Source organism: Rhinoraja longicauda, chromosome 29 (genome assembly GCF_053455715.1).
Source record: "Rhinoraja longicauda isolate Sanriku21f chromosome 29, sRhiLon1.1, whole genome shotgun sequence".
NCBI lineage: Eukaryota > Metazoa > Chordata > Chondrichthyes > Rajiformes > Arhynchobatidae > Rhinoraja > Rhinoraja longicauda.
Window position 1 is genome coordinate 16,407,465 of NC_135981.1, and position 10,662 is coordinate 16,418,126.

Genomic DNA, 10,662 nt, shown 5'->3' on the forward strand with positions numbered 1-10,662 from the left:
TATATGTTGCCATGGTCAATTGTACAACCTGTTGCCAAATAGTGGTCATCTTATCAAGACACAAGGAATTGCAGTAGCTTAAATCTTTAGTAAAACCCAAAGTGCTGGAGTAACTCAGCGGATCGGGCAACATCTCTGGAGGGAATGGACAGGCAACGTTTCGGGTCGGAACCCTTCTTCAGAGTAAGGTCATCTTATGTTCAGCACAGGCATGTGGGCTGAAGGGTCCCTGATGTGGTGTTCTGTTCTCTGTTCTATGTTCTAAGGGCACAATCAAGATTCTCTTTAAAGACATGTTAAAGTATATTGGGCAAACGCTGATCATTTCATTTGTAGAATAGTCAGTAACTACATGGGGTTAATTAAAGCTAGAGGCAAGATCATGACTTATTCAAACCTTAACCTTCCTATTCAGCATTTTCTTTGGCAGGTTGATATCCGAGAAACAGTCACAGATTTGTGCTAAATGGCTGCCAAAGGATACGAGATCTGATTGTTGTTCTCAACGAGGATGTGTTTAAAAATTGTCTCACGTTGGGCACATTGGTTAGAAGACATTGCCATGTTGATATCTGACAGCCTCACCTTTCCCCAGTGAAGGAATAGCTTAGTTTAGTTTAGTTTAGTTTAGTTTAATTTTGTTTAGTTTAGTTTAGATTAGTTTAGAGTTTAGTTTAGAGGTACAGAGTGGGAACTGGTTCTACAGCCAACTGAGTCCACGCCAACCACGATCACCCCGTACACTAGTTCTATCCTATCCAGAAGGCAATTAACCTACAAACCTGCACATCTTTGGGATGTGGGAGGAAACCAGAGCACCCATAACAACTCACGTGGTCACGGGGAGAACGTGCAAACTCCGTAATCAATACAGCATCAATAGTCAGGATCGAACCCAGGTCTCTGGCGCTGTAAGGCATCAACTCTGTGAACTCTGTGCCACTCAGTTCTCAATTGGTTGAGAATGAGGCCACTGTTGTGGCATGTGGTCTCTGAGGTTTGGATGTCTATAAAGACACTATGCCAACAGTAAGTGGCTCTGCTAACAAGAGCTGCCATTGCATGAATTCTTGCCTTGAGTGGTACGTCTGAGAATGTTGTCTTTGGATATTGGCCTGAGAGATGGTTGTGAGAAAAGAAAACCTGATTCGGACAGCAATACAAGACTTTCAATCATTGCAATGCTGCTGGGAATCTCTCAAGACTGGGCTGATGCTGGGCAGGTCATATGTGACAGGAGAGTACTTCCAATGGCTGTGGTGAAGTGCAATGAGGCATCTCTCTGTTCCCAGTGAGCAGTCATCTGCCAGCACTGGGCCTGATCTGTTGCTGGCCCTGATTTATTCTGGCCTTTTTCTACCTCCAGTTTTCCCCCTCTACTTTCTGTCAGAAGAGGGGTTCCGACCTGAAACGTGACGTCACCTGTTCCTTTTCTTCAAGGATCCTGGTTGACCCGCTGAGTTGCCCCAGCACTTAGTGTCCATCTTGCCTGCACTGGAGTTCACTCTGATCCAAGCTCACGGTTAGCAGAGCTCTGATGTGACCTCTCCACAGCGGCATTGAGACACCCGACAGCTCGCACTGTCCTCTGCGGAGTCAGAACCCGCTCTGCCAGTTGCTGTGTTACTGACGATGATGCACGGTCCAGGACTGGAGAAGTCGTCATCACTGGCAATTTAGTTTTTTTTAATTTAGGTTTTATTTTAGCTTCGAGATGCTGCGAGAAGCTTTTGTCTGCGTGATTATCCAGTCAAAGAAAAGTCTATTCATGGAAAGAATACAGTCGTCCAGTGCATGGATAAAGGATAAAGGATACTGCCTTCAGTGCAAGTACATCATTTTATAAAGTCCTCCTTGTGGATCATTTCTGTAGTTCACGAGATGGCTGAAGAGGCCAATCCTAGAGCCATAACCTTTGGTGTGTCCCTCCAAGTGGATGCCCGTGTGTGATATCTTTAACCTGGGGAGAGTGGTGCACAGACAGACACCACCTTGAGAGAGACAGACCCGGGTCCAATGGCGTGGACTCTACCATGGCTGGGAGTCTCTCCCTGCGGCAGCCTTCCTCTGCTTTCAGGGTCCTCCACCTGGCTGGTCGTCCACCATCCTCCACCTGTTTCACTGTTGAGGTCTTCTTCTTGGGCCGTATTTTGTGAGGAGCCTCCCGCTCGACCTGCCCACCATGGGTCACCCTGCTCCAGGCGGTTTAGGTCTCAGTGTCTGATGCACACACAAGCTTCTCCACTGCAACAAGGTAGTGGCTCTCAGAGAAGTCATCCTCTCCTGATACCGCAAAAGTCCTATAAGATGGACTTCACCGTGCTCCTAGTTCCTAGTTGTAGCTCTTAGTTCTGGCTCCGAGTTCTCTCGTGCTGTCGATCGCCCATTAGTTCCAGGTGTGTCCCCTCATGAAATGTGCTTCCCTAACTTATCTTGCACAGTGGCAGTTTTGGAGCAGGTTTAATTTAGTTTCGTTTAGAGATGCAACATGGAAACAGACACTTTGGCCCATCGAGTCCATGCCGACCAGCGATCCCCGCACACTAACACAATTTTACCAAGCCAATTAGCCTACAGACCTGTACATCTTGGGACGAATCTGGAGGTCCCGGAGAAACCCCACGCAGGTCACGGGGAGAACGTACAAACTCCATACGGACAGCACCTGTGGTCAGGATCGAACCCGGTGAAGCAGGAACTCTACCGCTGGGCCACCGTGAGATTGGTCGTCTATTCGCAGACTCTCCCTGGTGCATCTTCACCCTCTGGGGGGCGTCTACAGTGCCGGGAACGGGCACAATACCATCCTAACACTGGCCCTCTTGCAGTAAGTGTTCAGTTCCAATTCCAGGCAGAGAAGCCAGAGAGAGTGACATTGCTTGGATGTTAATCATTGTACACAAAGTGGATTCCCAGCCAGTTTGTGTGATCAGGGAGCTTAGCTGCCCCAGTCCCCATGAGTTGGAGAACAGTCCCCTTCAAACCGGTCAATCCCATAAAAAACTGGGCAGGCTAGGACTTTACTCCTTGGAGCAGGGGAGGCTGAGGAATTTTCTTATAGCAGAATATACAATTATGAGGGGACTGGATGGCCCCTCAATAGGGTGAATGCAGGGAATAGATCATGCGAATACATAGAGTATTTTTCCCAGGGTAGGGGAATCAACAACTAGTGGCCATAGATTTAAGTTGAGAGAGGAAGATTTAATATGAACTTGAGGGGCAATCTTTTGTTGGTGGGCATATGGAATGAGCTACAGGAGGAAGAAGTTGAGGCCGGTATAATAACAAGATTTAAAAGATATTTGGGTACATACATGGATAGCAAAGGTTTAGAGGAATGTGTGCCGAATGTGTGCAAATGGTGCTGTGTTAGATGGGGCATCTTGGTTAGCGGGGGCGGGTTGGCCTGAAGGGGCTGTTTCGTTGCCGTCTGACGCTATGACTCTCCTTTTTGCTGATGCAGGGAGTGTGGAGGAAGTGGTGCTGGGGTTGTGGGGTAGATTTGTTTATCAAATTGTGGTGAGTGGGAGAGGAAAGTAATGTCACGGTGCAGCTGACAACAGTTCTGGGAAAGGGAGATTTGTTTGTGCAGCCCTGAAACAGGCCCGGAGGCTCAACCAGTTCATGTCGACCATCACACACCCACTTACGCTTGTCCCATCTTCTTTATTCTCCCCACACCGTTTTCTTTTGTGTAACAAATGCATCTGTGTAACTAATGCAATGGTGGCGCAGCGGTAGAGTTGCTGCCTTACAGCCCTTACAGCGTCGGAGACCCGGGTTCGATCCCGACTACGGGTGCTGTCAGTAAAGAGTTTGTACGTTCTTCCCGTGACCGCGTGGGTTTACTCCGAGACCTTGGGATTCCTCCCACACTCCAAAGACGCGCAGGTTTGTAGGTTAATTGGCTCGGTATAATTGTAAATTGTCCTTAGTGTGTGTAGGATAGTGCTGGCGTGCGGGGATCGCTGGTCGGCGCGGACTTGGTGGTAGCCAAGATCGAACCCGGGTCTCTGGCGCTGCAAGCGCTGTGAGGCAGCAACTCTACCGCTGCACCACCGTGCCGCCCTTAATTACTCTAGCACTTTGTATTTTGCTCAAGATTCCAGCATCTGTAGTTCCTTGCTTCTTCATATTCATTGCAGTCTGTCTGAGTTCTATAAAATATAGGTATAATAACAAGATTAAGGAAGTCATCATGTTGTTTATTCACAACTTTACTGCTTGAAACCAAAAGTAATGAAGCGTGGTTCAAAGTCTTTTGTACATTGAATTTCATGTTGGAACGATAAACATTGCTCATTAATTCACCCATATTAGCCGACATTCATTCACCTTTTCCTCGCCTCCAAAGATTCACGTCACAAAAATGTCTATTGCTTAGATCTAGGACAAATAGTACTTGTTCCTGTTTGCCAAGGACTTAAAATTAACTGCCTGCCAAAGAAACCATTCTTCCCATCCACTTTCTCTTATTATCTGCAATCAAACTAATAGTTCATTTTTTTGCTGGTCATTTATCTGACTCCTCTACCTCCAAAAGAATTCAGCTAGCGTTCTCAGTTAAAATGCTAAGCAGGTACTGAGGTTTGAATATCTCAAGTCAAGTCAAGTTTATTTGTCACATACACGATGTGCAGTGAAATGAAAGTGGCAATGCCTGCGGATTGTGCACAAAAAAGAATTACAGTTACAGCATATAAATAAAGTTAATAAAGTTAATATAGAGAAGACAAAATTTAGTCCCTGGAGTTATAAAAGTTAACAGTCCTGATGGCCTGTGGGAAGAAACTCCGTCTCATCCTCTCCGTTTTCACAGCGTGACAGCGGAGGCGTTTGCCTGACCGTAGCAGCTGGAACAGTCCATTGCTGCGGTGGCAGGGGTCCCTCATAACCTTGCTTGCTCTGGATCTGCACCTCCTGATGTATAGGTCCTGCAGGGGGGCGAGTGTAGTTCCAAAGTGTCGGAGGTTCCAACATAGCCTAATCATTCAATTTAAATTGGATTGTGCACCCTATGACCGCGTGGGTTTTCTCCAGGTGCTCCTAAGACGTACAGGTTTGTAGGTTAATTGGCTTCAATAAAAATGTAAATTGTCCCTCGTCTAAAGGCAAGGGGGTTTGATGGAGGTCGTCAATGGATATTTTTAAGATAGAGAATGATAGATTCTTGATTAGTATGAGTGTCAGGGGTTATGGGGAGGAGGCAAGAGAATGGGGTTGAGAGGAAATGATAGATCAGCCATGATTGAATGGCAGAGGATACCTGATGGGCCAAATGGCCTAATTCTGCTATCACTTATGAACTTATGAACCTATGCTGGATGTGAACCATGGAGCAAATATGCAGAAAGCTTTGAACCAATGTAGAAATATTTACCAGAAAGATGATTTGTTGGAAAAAGATCTGTGAGATTAGGAAAGGAAACAAGCATAATCTAGCCTTCAACTGACAGGTATGAACATAAGTGCCTGATGACTTACAATTAAGATGTTGGTATGTCTCAAAGAACTTGCTTTGGAACTTTTGACTTGAACTTTTGGATGAAACCGAAGGCTGGATAAGAAATAGACACCATGCTAACAATGTACCATAGAGTAGGTGGTGAGGCTGCATTTGTATTAAATGTTGGTCATACTGCTACAGGAAAGACGCCATTAAGTTGTAAAGAGTGCAGAGAAGATTTATGAGGATGTTGCCAGGATTTTACAGCCTGAGATAAAGGGAGAGGATAGTATGCTCGGACTTCATTCCTTGGAGCGCAGTAGGCTGAGCAGGTGATCTTGTAGAGGTGTATAAAACCATGAGGGGAATAGACAGGGTAAATGTATAGAGTCTATTTTCCTTTGCAATGGAATCAAGAACCAGAGGGCATAGGTTTAAGATTAGAGGGGAAAGATTTAATAGGAACCTGAGGGGGTGCCATTTTCTCACAGAGGATGGTGGGTGTATGAAACAAGCTGTCAGAGGAAGTAGTTGAGGCCGGTACAATAACAACATTTAAAAGACATTTGAACAGGTATGTGTGGTAGGAAAGGTTTGGAGAGATACGGGAAAATGAAAGCAAATGGAACCAAATAGATTGGGCACCTTGGTCAGCATGGATGAGTTGGGCCAAAGGGCCTGTTTCCCTATTGTATGGTTCTCCAGGTATGTTTTCACTTAATGCAACCAAGGCAGTTTATGGTTCGTAGTTCAGTTGTTGTTTGTGTTGTTCAAACGCCCTGATACAGGTTGGGAAGAGGCTGTTCTTGAACTTGGAGGTCACAGTTTTCGGACTTCTTTACATTCTTCCCCACGGCAGGAGTGAAATGAGAGATCCAATATAACGATAGAGTTATATAACTTTAAATGACCATATCTATATCGAACCAATATAACTATGCAGCCATTTAATGCTTAAACTGCTCCATGAGTCAGTCAACATCTGAGGAAAGAGGAACAGAGTTAATGTTTCAGGTGAGGGGTCCTTCTGGTCAGAGTTGGAGCAAAAGAGATTAAAGAGAGAACATTAAGTTTCAGAGAAGGGGGAGGGTGGACACGGGGAATGTATGTGATAGGATGACTCTGGGTCTCTGTTTTTCTCTCTCTGCTATAAGTAAACCATCCCATGACACTACTTCAAAGAAAAGCCAGGGAGTTATCCCCAGGGTCCAGCCAACATTCAGTGCTCGCTCAATGTTACTGTCAGAGATTATATGGTCATTATCACCTTGCTGCCTGTGAATATTTAGTGTCCACAAGCCAACAGTTGCATTCTCTGCATCACAACAGGGCCCACTGTTTTAAACTTTACACTTTAGAGATGCAGCGCGGAAACAGGCCCTTCAGCCCACGGTGTCCGTGCCGATCACCCAATATACTAACCCTATCCTGCACACTAGGGACAATTTACAGGCTTTTTTACAGAAGCCAATTAATCCACAAACCTGTACAGCTTTGGAGTGGGGGAAGAAACTGGAGTATCTAGAGAAAACCTAGGTGGTCACATGGAGAACGTACAAACCCCACACAGGCAGCACCCATAGTCAGGATTGAACCGGGTCTCCACAGATTCACCAGCGTCTGTCTAAAGAAACTCCTCCTCATCTCCTTCCTAAAGGTACGTCCTTTTATTCTGAGGCTATGGCCTCTGGTCCTAGACTCTCCCACTAGTGGAAACATAATCTCCACATCTATTCCAATGAGCCCCCCCCCCCCCTCATCCTTCTAAACTCCCTCTATTAACCTGCTGGTGAGACACTCATTGATCTGGAGTAATTGTTTTTGTACCATTTTATGGACAATGAATAACAAATGGCAGTCCTGAGAAGGAGCAAAGGAAATTTCAGCTATCTGACCTCTTCAGAAGTATTTCACCTTTGATGGCATGTAAGATATACCAGAGTTCCATGTCTCCATTAGTTGGATGTAAATTATTGCTCTGCCGATTTTTCATGAAGACTGCCTTCTTCAACATTCACATTTTGCATTTCTCAGTGGAGTCCTGTATTTTTCTTAAGTCAGAGATTAGACCGTTGTTTTGTCAGAAGTACTGGCCTGAAGGAGTATCTGATCCCTGCAGTGCGTGGGAGGTCAGTGAATGTGCGCAGTCAATTGACTCCCACACACTGTCGAGATCAGATTCTCCGCCGGGCCTGTGACGAAGACTGATGCTGGATGATGGGTGAACTACAGGCTTTAGCTCAGCTCATTTCTCCTGACTGTCTCAGTAATTGGTTCCCAAGCAGTTCCCTTGGTGAGATTAACGGTCTCTGCTACTTAGGCAGTTACCAGTAAACTAAGCTCAATTTTCCTTGTTATCAGTCATTATCATGTATTCCGCATATATCCCAAAATTCCTCATGTACATACACTGCTTTAGACTGAAGTCACCAATTACATTTAAAGATGCAAGAATTTTTAAGAAACGACCTTTATTTTCGTTTCTCAATTTTTTGGGGGCAAATACATATGTGTGCAAAACTGTTAGGAAGGAAAGACACAAAATGGTGGATTAACTCAACAGATCAGGCAGCACCTCTGGAGAACATGGATAGGTGATGTATGAAGAAGGGTCCCAACCTGAAATGTCACCTATCCATGTCCTCCAGAGATGCTGTCTGACCCGCTGAGTTACTCCAGCATTTTATGTCTTTCTTTGGTAAACCAACATCTGCAGCTCCTTGTTATTACATTAGCAGTGAACTAAGTTTAGTTTCATTTAGTTTAGAAACACAGCATACAAATAGGCCCTTCGGCCCATTGAGTCTACGCCAACCATCGATCACCTGTACACACTAGTTCTATGTTATTCCACTTTCATGTCCACTATCCATGAATTAGGGTGAATTTTACTGAGGACAATTAACCTACAAACCCACATGTCTGTAAGATGTGGGAGGAAACCAAAGCACATCACATGGAGAATGTGGACACTCCACGCGGACTGCACCTGAGGACAGAATGGAACGGGTCTCTGACACTGTGATACCGTGGAACTGTGCTGGTCTTATGTTGGGTACCAACATTCGCTGCATTGCTAGTGGATGGCTCGATTCTCTTATGTGCTTGTTCTTATGTTTATTTACGAGTGTTCAATTATACGCAAATATATTTACATATATTAGCACCTATTTAATATTAATTATTTCTTAAATTAACTGCTGTAGTTTCAGCAGAAAAGCTCAAAGGCAAGTTGCAAATCCAACAATTTCTCAAGAAGGACATCATGAGACCCTAATCCATTAATTTTGTGTTGAACAACTTGTGAGCCTTTGTCTTTTGCAACATAATAATAATAATAATAATCTATAATACCGTAACTGGCAAAGTTTGCCTTCAGCCAACTTCCTGGTTAATTAGAATATTGTTCCAGGAAGACTGAAAAATAATTAACTGTCTGCAAGTAGTATTTATCATTTTTGGCCTTAAGAAATTGCTGCTTACTTCGCCCAAAACTTGCCAATTCTTTTATGATCAAGCCAAGGTTTCTGCTATTGTCTAGTCTCCACGTATCTGCAAACATTACATTTCCACGTGAAGTCTTTAATCTCTGTGTTAATTCCTGGCCGGTGCAATGATTTACAGGCTCTCTTTCCATCACCTATTCCCTCCCAGATATTTCGCTCCTTGTGGATTTTGGTAACCCCAGTCCTTTACTCTGAAGAACTGTCATTGCAAGGGCTGTGTGGATCTCAAGTGTGGGAATAGGGGACAAGGTTATGCAGAGACCTGGCTGCATCTCCAGCCACCCCTAATGACAACTGTGAGCAATTCTGTTGCATCAATTGATGAGTCTTGCTGTAAATTCTTCTTCTCAGGCTTTGCACGAGGCAGATCGTTCAGTGTATGTTCACGTAATGCAATTCAGTGCATTTTATATCTGATTCCACCACTCAGTGCGTCACTCAAGGGCGGCACGGTGGTGCAGCGGTAGAGTTGCTGCCTTACAGCGAATGCAGCACCGGAGACTCAGGTTCGATCCTGACTACGGGCGCCATCTGTACGGAGTTTGTACGTTCTCCCCGTGACCTGCGTGGGTTTTCTCCAAGATCTTCGCTTTCCTCCCACACTCCAAAGACGTACAGGTATGTAGGTTAATTGGCTGGGCAAATGTAAAAATTGTCCCTAGTGGGTGTAGGATAGTATTAATGTGCGGGGATCGCTGGGCGGCGCGGACCCGGTGTGCCGAAGGGCCTGTTTCTGCGCTGTATCTCTAAATCTAAAAAAATCTAAGTCTAAAACCATTAAGACAGCAAGATGTAGAATTCCTAAACTTTAGACTTTTGACTTTAGACTTTAGAGATACAGCGTGGAAACAGGCCCTTTGGCCCACTGAGACCACGCTAACCAGTGATCACCCCTCACATTAACACTATCCTACACACGTGGGACAACTTTACCATTTTACCGAAGACAATTAACTGCGCCACCGTGCCGCCCCAGGCCGTATGCTCTGTGCCATGATTCATCTCTCCTTTTCCTCTAAACATGAGTGGGTATTGGTTGGTCATCTTACATAACTACTACTACTAGAACCTCCAGTCAGACTACCTCATCCCTCTATCCAAGTCACACACTGTGCAATCCCATCCATCCCCACGACCTAACCCTGTCAATGGGCTCATTCCACTGATTTTCCTTCCTTTTAATCCTTTCTGGATTCAAGCTCAGCTCTTGTGCTCCATTTTTCCAAAAGTGAAATCAGGCATCTTACTTCAAATTCTATGGAGGGCAATGTCCTAAATGCTTATTACCACATGGAGTGAAGTTGAGTGATGCCAAGAGTGTTCAATTATCATATGTCCCACAATGGAACAATGAGCTGCTTATTTGTTTATTTGTTTAGAGATAAGCGCAGAAGCAGGTCCTTCAGCCCATTGTGTCCATGACGACCACCGATCGCCCGTTCACTAATTCTTTGTTATCTCACATCCGCATTCGCTCCCTGCACATTAGGGGCAATTTACAGCGGCCAATTAACCTACAAACTTGCACGTCTTTGGAATGTGGGAGGAACCGGAGTACCCAGAGGCAACCCGCATGGTCACAGGGAGAACGTAGAACTCCGCACAGACAGCACCCGTAGTCAGGATTGAACCCGAGTCTCTGGCACTGTGAGGCAGCAGCCACTGTGGCGCCCGGCACTTGCTGCAGCTTTAACAGGCCTTGTGTAT